Genomic DNA, 10,865 nt, shown 5'->3' with positions numbered 1-10,865 from the left:
AAAGTTTCCTCCAGCGGAACCAACAGGGCATCCCTTTCCTAACAACAGGGCATTGAGGTGCCCCTATGAACAGTGGGTGCAGAACAAAGGCTGTTTACCTCTGCAGTGTCGGGAAAATTAAACCCCATCTCCTGGATCTGCCCAGGTGCCAAAACAGAACAAGTGTCTTGGTGTGACATCAACTAGCGTCGACTTGGCTCTCCATGCCCACAACTGTGGCATCTCTACAGTTGGCTGGATTTGGAATCATGAAGGAGACAGACTCCTCCTCGGTGTGTCCGCAAAGATGTTTCCAGAGATGCTGACCGAGGGGGAGAGATACACCGGAGTGTGGGCAGCACCATCCACAGACTGGAGTTCCTCGCTGAATGAAAAGGGGGACAGCAACCTGAGGACCAGCGTTCATCTCTCTCTGCTTCCCTACCACAGACGCTGTGTGACCGGCTGCCTTGTGTCTCTGCCACCAGACCTTCCCCATCACACATGACTTCCTAACCCGGGAAGTTGTCGTATTAGTTATTTCCCCATAGCAATGGGAAAAGTAATTAAATCCGGCTGTGGTGGCACACAAGATGCAGAGACAGGTGGATCTCTGTGTGTTTAAGGCCAGCCTGATTTAAAATAAACAACAACAAAAAAAATTAATATAGTTAGTTAAGAAGAAACTTGTTTCCAAGAAAGAGCAATCATGGGGTAGAACCTTTCCACAGCATAGACAGCATCATGATTCCCAAGAAGTCGTCTATAAATCTCTAAATAATCCCAGAGAAGTTACCTTAATGTACGTGCACATACACAATTTCGCTCTTTGACTCTCAGTTATAAATAAATATTAAAAATCTATACTTCTCCTATAGAATAGCAATTACCGGTTAATGCCCATAGTGGAAAAAATAAAGCAGTTTGCTCAAAATAGCAATTGAGGAAAAAAAAAAGCACATCAGACTTAGAGTAACTGCAGTTAAAAAGTCAGTGTTTGTGGCAGGGAAAAACATTACAGGTTTCGTTGAGAAAATGTGTATGTATATGGAGAACATAATATATTATGAAAAGTCCCAACATCATAAATAGGTCAGTTCTCCTAAACATGTTAAGTATTTGCCCCGATCCTAGAGGGAGTTCAAGCTGAGAAACAAGAACAACAACAAAATACCACAAAAAAAAAAAAAATCAGGTCTTTCCTGGCATCTAAGCAGAGGAGAATTGAAAAGAGAGTTTGGAATTGAAGGGGAAAGAGGGACCCCTCCTCCTCCCTACCCGATATTGAAATGCACACATAAGACAATGGGACTCAGACAATCTCACAGCCACAAGACTGCGTGGGGGTCTGACATCTGTAGACCTAAGCCAGTTCTCTGCACGCTCCAATGGGCTATCAATGTGTCTGTGAGGGGCTTTCCAGAAAAGAATCACTATGGGGTAGGGCCTTCCTCCAAAGAAGACAGCATTTGCTCGTGATGACCCTGGATGAAGAGGTCTGAGGACAGCATGGCACTGCCTGTGTGCCTTTACTGCTGGCTGGTGAAGGCATCTACCCTACCATTGCTGTGGGGATCCTTCTCTAGCACCAGCTTTTCTATAAGGATCCCCGGTCCTGTGGACTGAGCAGCTACTGGATTCTCAGCCCCCTGGTGTGCGGGTGGCTACTGTTAGAATATCCAGACAGTGTCGTGTAAGCCAATGTAATAAATCCCCTTTACAGTGTGTGTGTGTGTGTTTGTGTGTGTGTGTGCGCGCGCGCATGCATGCACGCATGTGCGTACACACACATGAATGCGTGAAATGTCAATATATGTACGTATACTCATACTGTATTGGTTCTGCTCCCCTAGAGAGCTGACTATTGCATGTATAGCACACAAGAACTCTCCGAGAGGAAGCCACAACTGACCCCTACTCCCTCTGTGGGGATGGCACCATCACCGTGAAACAGCCAGTGTTACTGAGGTGTCCCTGTGAAACCAGTCTAGGACTTACAGAGCATGCCTCCCTGGATCTGGCTCTAAATGACAGAAGGAACAAACTCCAGGCACCTTCCAGATGAACAGGGGTCTCAGCTCTTCTCCCACCCCCACCAGCTCTGTGATATCAGCATGTGGACCCCAACCTGGACCCTGGAAGCAGGTGGGTGAGCAAACTGGAATTCTCAAGAGTACAGGACTGGCCATCCGGGAAGGCCCTAGAAGATACCAGTATGGGTGGGCTCTGCTGGAGACACGGGTACTGAGTCCTAAGAGCCATCTAGGGAGCCAGGGTAAATGGATCAAAGCCTTTGTAGGAAGTAAACACAGAGAGGAACAAAAGCAATGGTGGCTCCTGGCAGCTCCCACTAGAGCTGGCTGCTGGCATCCAGTGAGAGCGGAGGTCTACCAAGGAGAGGATGAACCATCAGGCACCCATAGGACTCAGAGCAGAGATGCAAGCCCCACCCATGGCTCAAGTGTGAGGATCAGTTTGGGTAGTTCTATTTCTAACAAGCCAGGCTGCTGACACTAATTGAACGCCACTCTGTGTTCAGTGGCAAGGGACTCATGACAGAGGCTACTGGGCCACAAAGCCAAAGCTATTTATTCTGTGGTCCTTTCCAGAAACATCTGTCAAACTCTGGGTTAGAGAGAAAAGACCAGACTCCTCAACGCTGCCAAGCTGCTGCAAGGTATGTATGGCACCAGAGACATACAGACACCTCCACCTAGACAGCCGGAAGTGCCACAGGGCAACCCCACTCGCCAATCACATCTTCAAAATGACCCGGTGGCCCACTAATCCTCCATGAAGCTGGATTAATGCAAGGAATGGAAAGAATTCGAAATTTTCTAATTAGCATCCCCAGAGAGACTCAAAAGGATATCGTAGCCATAAAAAACAAACCAGCTGTGATGTTTCGAGCGCAGGATTAAAGAGCGAGAAGGAAGACTTTGATATGGAAAACCTAGTTATTGGGGGCTGGAGAGATGGCTCGGTGATTACAAGTGATTGCTGCCCATGTCAGGGACCCAAGTTCAGGTTTCAGCACCCATACCAGGTGGTTCCCAATCACCTGTAACTCTAGCTGCAAGGGATCGGGCACTCTTCAAGGCTCTGCAGGCAGCCACACATATACCTCTCTCTCTCTCTCTCTCTCTCTCTCTCTCTCTCTCTCACTCACTCTCTCTCGCTCTCTCGCTCTCTCTCTCTTGCACATACACACACATACACACACACACACACACACACACACACACACCTTACTTATTCTTAAGGAAGGAAGAAGGAGGGAAGAAAACAGGGCTACTAAAATAGGAGCCCTGGGTGGCATGACTGGACCCCCAGTTAGGAATTAGGCAGCATCACTCAAGTCTCGTCAAGAGAAAGAGATGGAGCTAAGAGCGTTGACTTAAGAGACACTGACTCCAGTATTCCAGTGGGGCACAAGGAAGGAGGTAGAGAAAAGAACCAAATTTTAGAAAGTAAGCAAAGTAACCTGTGAAATGAAAGGTCACAAGTCCTCAGGTCATGGCTTCCTGACAAGAAAGCCGGGGAAAGGGACACATTCCTGCTTAGAGCCCGCTGAGAACTCTGACTCAAGGCTTAACAATTTCTTTAAGATTTCCAAGTAAAAAGTAAACTAAAAATCAAAAGAGCTTAGAGAGAGTCTCTGTGACGACTCCGGCTTGTGTCAAGTTGACACACAAAACCAGTCAGTATGCCTGGTTTTTACTGGCCATCCTTGTCTGCTCACTGAATGGAGTTCCAAGCCACAGTGTTCCAAGGGAGTGGGACTCAAAGCCACCATTCTAGATCCAGACAGATACAGTCCCATCCTGAGGGCAAAATGAACTTGGACTGGAAAGTGACTGTACATGGCTCTGTCAGACAGAAAAATAACCGTGGGGGGCAATTCAGCAGGATGAAAGCAAAATAAGAAAGGGATGGAATTAGCATAGAAAACAATGATGAGCAAATAGATCATTAAAAGTTATGGTTGAGTCCAAGTAATTACTGAGAAAATGAGGTTTAATGCCGTTGTTAGGAAATAATTCCCCGAATAGACAAGTCATAATGTTCTTAAAGTAATTGGCATAATGTAAAAGAAACTTAGAGACATTCTGGAAAGTACAACTCCAAATGATTGTGATAAAACTGTGCCAAATGTCCTGTCATATTTGAGTGGTAATTTGTGGCAACTGCACAATACTTGAAGTTGATGGGAATATATATGTTTTAATATTTTATTAGTTAGGGTTATTTTGGTCTCTTAGAGCAGAAACTCAATTTCCCCGGTTTAAGTAAAACTGGACATTTTGAAAGGATGTGGCAATGACTCATAGGACCCATGGGAAACATTAAGGTTGGCTCTCAGGGACAAATGCAATCAGGGGCTGAGACACCAAGGATCTCCACCATTGTCTTCCAGTGACCTTCCTCCACTCTTGAGAGCCACCAGCAAGGCCTGGTCTCAATGGCTGTCCTAGCTAGGGTTGTATTGCTGTGAACAGATTCCATGACCAATGCAACTCTTATAAAGGACAACATTTAATTGGGTCTGGCTTACAGGTTCAGTCAATTATCATGAAGGTAGGAGCATGGCAGCACCCAGGCAGACATGTGATGCAGGAGGAGATGAGAGTTCTGTATCTTCATCTGCTGTAAGACTGCTGACTTCCAGGCAGCTAGGATGAGGGTCTTAAAGCCCACACCCACAGTGACACACCTACTCCAACAAGGCCACAACTTCTAATAGTGCCTCTCCCTGGGCCAACCCTATATAAACCATAACAATGGCACTTGCTCCCTAAATCTGTTTCTTCTATGGCACTCAAAGAAAGTTTGGTTTTGCTCTGCTCATTTACAGTCTCAGAGTCTCTGGGGAAGACTCTAATTAGCAGAGCTTAGATCAATTCCCACCCCAGCATCAAACCAGCTGGAGCCAAAGGTCAAGACCGTGTTGTTTATATGGAAGTCAGGAGATGGGGTTAGATGTATGATGTGGGTCAGTGGCTTGGAGAAGAGGTTCTGGGTAGCCCCTCTTCTGACTAGATGTCCAAAGCAACCAAAGTCAGCATGACAAAGGGACACGTACACATCCATGTTTATTGCAAGAGAACTCACAGTGAGAGGAGAGAATAATTGAGGTGTCCTCAGTGGATGAGTGGACAAAGAAAATGTAGTCAATCTGAGGATATAATTCAGTGGTATGGAGTTTGCCTACTATGTGCAAAGTCCTGGCTTCAATTTACAGTGCTGAGAAAGAGAGAGAGAGAGAGAGAGAGAGAGAGAGAGAGAGAGAGAGAGAGAGAGGAAGAAGGAGGAGGAGGACAAGGACGAGGACAAGGACAAGGACAAGGAGGAAGAGGAGGAGGGGGAAGAAAGGAAGGAAGAGAAAACAGTGTATATTCATACAAGGTAATATTGTTCAGTCATAAACAGAAGCTGAGGACAAGCCCTCATCGTATTTGAAGGTGCTATGCAAGCTGCCAAGGGAAAAAAAGCAAATAGAAAGCCACTGAATCAGGGTATCTATCAGCCTGGCAAAATGTCACCAATACTATTGTAGTGGCACCCATGCCTTAGAACTCTCTAATTAGACTTGTTCAATAGGAAGGGAGACAGGTCTGGTACTGTAAACCTAGCCAAGAGCCCCAGGGCTGGAGAAGTCATAGATGTTAAAGGAGAATCTAATACTGCCAATTCCCTGAATCAATAGTTTCTATGTGCATCCTGAATGCCCTATGCCTATAGATTAGTGGAGCTCTCAGCCCTCTTCCAAGAAGTTTCCTATGGCAGCAGATGAATGCCATTACAGAAAACCACAACTTGTGAAATGCGGTGACTTAGTGGAGCTTGCCCAGCCCCAGTTGGTGCATCAACAATACAACTCTTCTACTGAAGCTCAGGGAGCGTCTCAGAAGAGAGGGCAGGAAGACTGTAAGGGTCAGATGACCAGGGCGCCTGCTGTGAGACAGTGTCTTCAAGGTTTGAAAAGGACGCTGCACACATCGTAATCTCAACAAGATGGCTGCCTGCCTAAGACCTGTATGATGACCACAGCGGTTGATGTGTCAATATAGATGGTGAAATAGTCCCAAGGCCCCACTCCTAGAGGGAGAGCTATTGACTGCTCTCAGTGACTGCTGAAGGTGAAATCAGTTCCTCAGGGGATGAGCACATCCAGTTCCAAGGGATCAGCCCTCAATACACATACATATGCACAACACTGAGTTGACTCAGTAGGATATATATGTAATTATAAAAGAAAGGGCCATGAATTCAAGAAGGATGGACAGGACATGGAAGGAGTTGAAGGGAGAAGAGGAAAGGGTAGAAATGATTTTAATACAGAATAATCATGCATGAAATTATCAAAATATTAAAAAAAGTATATAATCCTGTAATTTGCAGCACCATGGATGAGCTAAGGACATCACACTAAGTGAAATAAACCAGACATCAAAAGACAAATACTGCACACTTTCTCCCAAATACAGAATCTTTAAAAATTGGTCTTGATGCAGAAAAAAAGCAAGGTGGTTGTCACAAGAGGCTAAGGGAAGTGGGTTATGGTTCAAATAAAGGCAGACCTGGGCTCAAGGCCAGCTGCTCCCCACTTCCCAGCAGTGTGATCCAGGAACCTCTGTGCCTCCTTCCCATCCTCCCAAAAGACTGAACTTCCTGCCCCTTACGGTAAATAAGGGGATGTCAGCCTGACCATCCCAGAGCTTGGTGTACAGTAGGTCCCCGGTGAGAACTCTTGCTTCTTCTTGTGTATATGTCATACCTCTCCTGTGCTGCGTGACAAACTGTCCCCCACACCAAGCGGGAAGACTTTATCAGCACACAGCTCGATGACCAGGGTCAGAAGACAGCTCGGAATTCCAAAACCACCCCCCATGGTTGATGGAAAACAAGACCAGCTCTTCAGTGAAGAAGAAAATCAAGTGACACAGGGAAGAGCGGGAAGCTACTAGTGATGTGCTTCTAGCTCCAGCTGGAAATGCAGCTTGTAACGGGCTGGGCTCATAGATTCGAGGGTGTGAGCATCTTCCAAGGCTGTGCGCTAATCACGCAGATTTTGTAGGTCAGCAAGACCCCTCCCCCCACAAAGTGACTTATTTTCTTTAATACAATAAAAGGTTGTCTACCACACCACACTGAAAGAAAGACAAGATCAGTTTGTCTTCCCAGCATAAGGGAGAGGACTCACCCTTAGGGAATCAAAGCTTCAACTCCTCCAAGGACAGAGGACAGTCGCTCTAGCTTCCTTGTATCCAACAGGGCAACATCATATGCATGTATACATTCAACAACACACATCAAATTAAACAAAGAGGTGTGGTTTATGGTCTACAGCTGGATCAAGGAAACGGGTTTAGCTAATCTCAGTAGGAGCAGTCTCTGTAGGGAGCAGTCTTGTCTGTAAATATCCCCAGGGGGGGAGAAAGTCAGAGTGGACATAATAGACTATGTACACTGTCAACATGGACACTCAGTCACCCAGGGCTGCTTTGTCTTCCCTCTGAGCTAAGGGGTCCTTGACATGACAGTGCCTATGTCGATGACATACGACATATGACAATGTCAATGACACATGTTCGCTCAGGACTTCCATCATTCAGGGTTTCCTCCACCCCCCTCCCCCACGGCATTACAAAGCACTAGACTCAGACTCCGTACACTGGAAATGCATGGTTGAAGGGCTAACACTCACTAAATGAGAAGGTTCAGCAGCCTCTAAATGGAAGTGCGTGACGTAAGAACCGTTAACGGAACGCTCTACAATTATTTTAACGACCTGTTACTTCAGCTTTATTTCAGCTTTTCCCATCTATCATAAATACCTCCAAGTGTATTTCCATGCACGTAATTCATAAACACCTGTGTTGGGCACAGAGTCCGGCTTACCTTCAGTAAGGAAAGATCCAGTATGAACCAACTGAGTAGTTACATGAGGGCAGAAATAAGGAGTGCTCTGTGTTTGAGTCCTAGCCACACCTCAGCATCCAGGTGTTCTTTTCCTCTCAGTCTCTGTCACCTCACCTGGACACTGGGTACTAAGTGCCAGGCTGAGTGGGGAAACTGAGGACTGCAGGATCTGCCCTTGACTAGGAATGCAGAAAGGACTTGGTGCTGCGTTCTGCACAATGTGAATTCCATCGTACCCCTTCATGAAGAAATAATAGTCCCCAAGTACACATGCTTCACACACTTTGTTGTGTGACATTATTCCTGGGGAAATGGGAATGAACATCTCACCTGTTAAGAACAGATCAATATAGGGATCCCATCCAAGTCCAACTTGGTGGCCCAATGCGTTTCTCTTGGTGGGGGTTGGTGGTGTTCTGATAGGAATGAGAGGTTACTACAGGAACAGAAGACTCCAAGGCAGCTGCATCACCAAGCCCATCCCGGCATAAAGTCTGGAAGCCTAGAGCATCCAGCACAGCCTGCAGGAGCAGCAGGTTAGACAGAGTCCTTTCCGGGCAGCGTGTCTGGTCTCTGCTCCTTCCAGGCAGCTCAGCTCATCTGAGCTTCCTCCACAATTCTCACTGCTCTTGTCTCCTTGGGGAGGGCAGGGCGTAGTGCGGCCAGTTTCAGTGAAGTTCTGAAGCTTCCAAATTGTTCGTTTACAGAGTCCTGGGGAGCCTCCCTTCAGAATTTCCCGAGTCTCTAGAACTTGCTGAGTCTTAAAAGCTTTCCTTTAAGACAGAGTGCTTCAAGTGGGAGAAAATTACTACCAACACATTTGTGCATACATTACATGCTCACACACACACACACACACACACACACACACACCATATAGCACGCACACCCTCTATACCACAGAGGCTACCTATACACGCACTGCATGCCACACACCCTCCCCAACACACCACATATGAATACCACACAACACATCTCCCTTCTACACTATACATCACAGACAAGTATGCATTCTACAACATACATACATACTGCACATACCAAGTATACATGATGCATGTATAACATTCAAAATATACCATCACACATGCACCACACACGATATCCAAAAACCACGCATTACCTCACACATACCATCTGCAACCCATCCTGGTACCTTCCTAGTTTCCTTCCCAATAATATTCTCTTCATTTTGACCACAGACAGCGAACCACAGGACCAGCTTCTCTGGGGAAAGAGCTGGCCATTGGCAACTCAAGGCATGCCATCTGACAAGCCCTGTTCCCTTTATTCTCCCCACAATCTGACAAGAATAGGGGTCACCCCACGGAATTAGTGAGTATTTGAGGCCCAGAGAAGGGACACAGTCAGTTGAAGGCACACAGCTGGTCAGTGGAGAAAAGCATGGCCCTGTTCTCTTAGCCTGACCTTCAGCAGGTGCTCTGCACTAACGATCCCTGCATTTCATGGGACCATCTGCCTTGGGATGACTGATGCCTTAAATGGACGATCTCACGTGACTTCTGTGAGACTATCCATGTGAATGGACTTCAAGTCTCCCAGTGAACGGGTTTGAAATTCCCCCCACATTCCCAGAAAGGTCCGGAGCCCCATCTTGTGATAAAGTTCCAGCCCTTTAGAGGAAGTCACTGTCTGGGGTCAGCAGCTGTACCCTCCACGGTCTGTGAAAACACTGCTGGGCAATGGCTCTGTGGCCGGCCTGGAGAACAGGCATTAATGAGCAAGAAGCTGGCCTCCCCTAAGACAAGCCCCAGAGTAATTGACCAGATGCCTAATGAACACCACAATGAAGCATTTGGCGTAATGGCAGCCTATAAAATAAACAGGGGAAAAGTGGCTCTCTCTCAGTCCCCACACAGCAGGAACCAACTTACAACTGGACCATCTTCCTGAGCCCACCATCATTAAGGAGAGGCTGAACTAGAGAGTGTGGACCTTCCGCAGGGGCCAATCCTGGACCAGTCAGGTACACTTCATCCCAACTGCTGAGTGGCCTTGAACTTTGCACCGCCAAGCTTGGAGCACATGATCTATTGTGGGAGGAAGGTGCTGTCATTCGTAAGCATTGGTTTACCTGTGCAGAGGGGGAGGGAGCACTACAGGGAGCACAGCAATATTCTGCATCTACTCAGGGAGCAAGGGCCCCTAGGCTATATCCACGGTGGTGGTGGTTTCACTCTGCCTTGGCTGCCTCCATTTTCCTGAGGAGCAGGACTGGCTGTTTTCATTTAGCTATTGAGGATTCAACTATAGAAGACACACACACATACACACATTCACACACACATACACACTCACACACACATACACACATACACACACATTCACATACACACATACACACACACACATACACATACATACACACACACACACACACACACACACACACACACACACACGGTACCCTCACCCCCAGGGGCTGCCAACACTTAAGGACACCGGCAGAGCTTAGAGCTGGGACATCAGAGTTGGCTCCTGTTGAATGAGCCAATGGCTGAAGTCAGCACTCCAGGATGGACACAGTGGTGTGTACAGCTGTGACTTGAATTCCAGGTGTCACTGTGGTGGAGGAGCTGAGTCTGAGGAGCAAAGAAGGGCCTCTAAAAGCCTGGAGGCGACTCTTCAGAAAGGAGGAAGTGCCGAGACAGAGGCCCTGCGGCTGGAGGTGCTGAGGCCCTGTGGCCAGGGCCAGGGGACAGGAGGGAATGTGGCACAGACCAGGCACAAGATCACAGCCAAAACCAACCTAGAGAGGGAAGGGTTTATCTGGCTTATACTTCCAGGTCACAATTTGCCATTAAGGCAAGTCAGGGCAGGAAGTTAAGCAGGAAGAAAGGGAAGAACCACAGACAGAAACTGCTTAACTGGCTTGTCCTCTAGTTCAGACCCACGCTCATGTTCACACCTCTCTGAGGTCTTTCTTGACAGCCTGGGACCAC

This window comes from Rattus norvegicus, chromosome 7 (assembly GCF_021556685.1).
Source record: "Rattus norvegicus strain SHRSP/BbbUtx chromosome 7, alternate assembly SHRSP_T2T, whole genome shotgun sequence".
NCBI classification, from domain to species: Eukaryota; Metazoa; Chordata; class Mammalia; order Rodentia; family Muridae; genus Rattus; species Rattus norvegicus.
Note: the sequence above shows the minus strand (reverse complement) of the source record.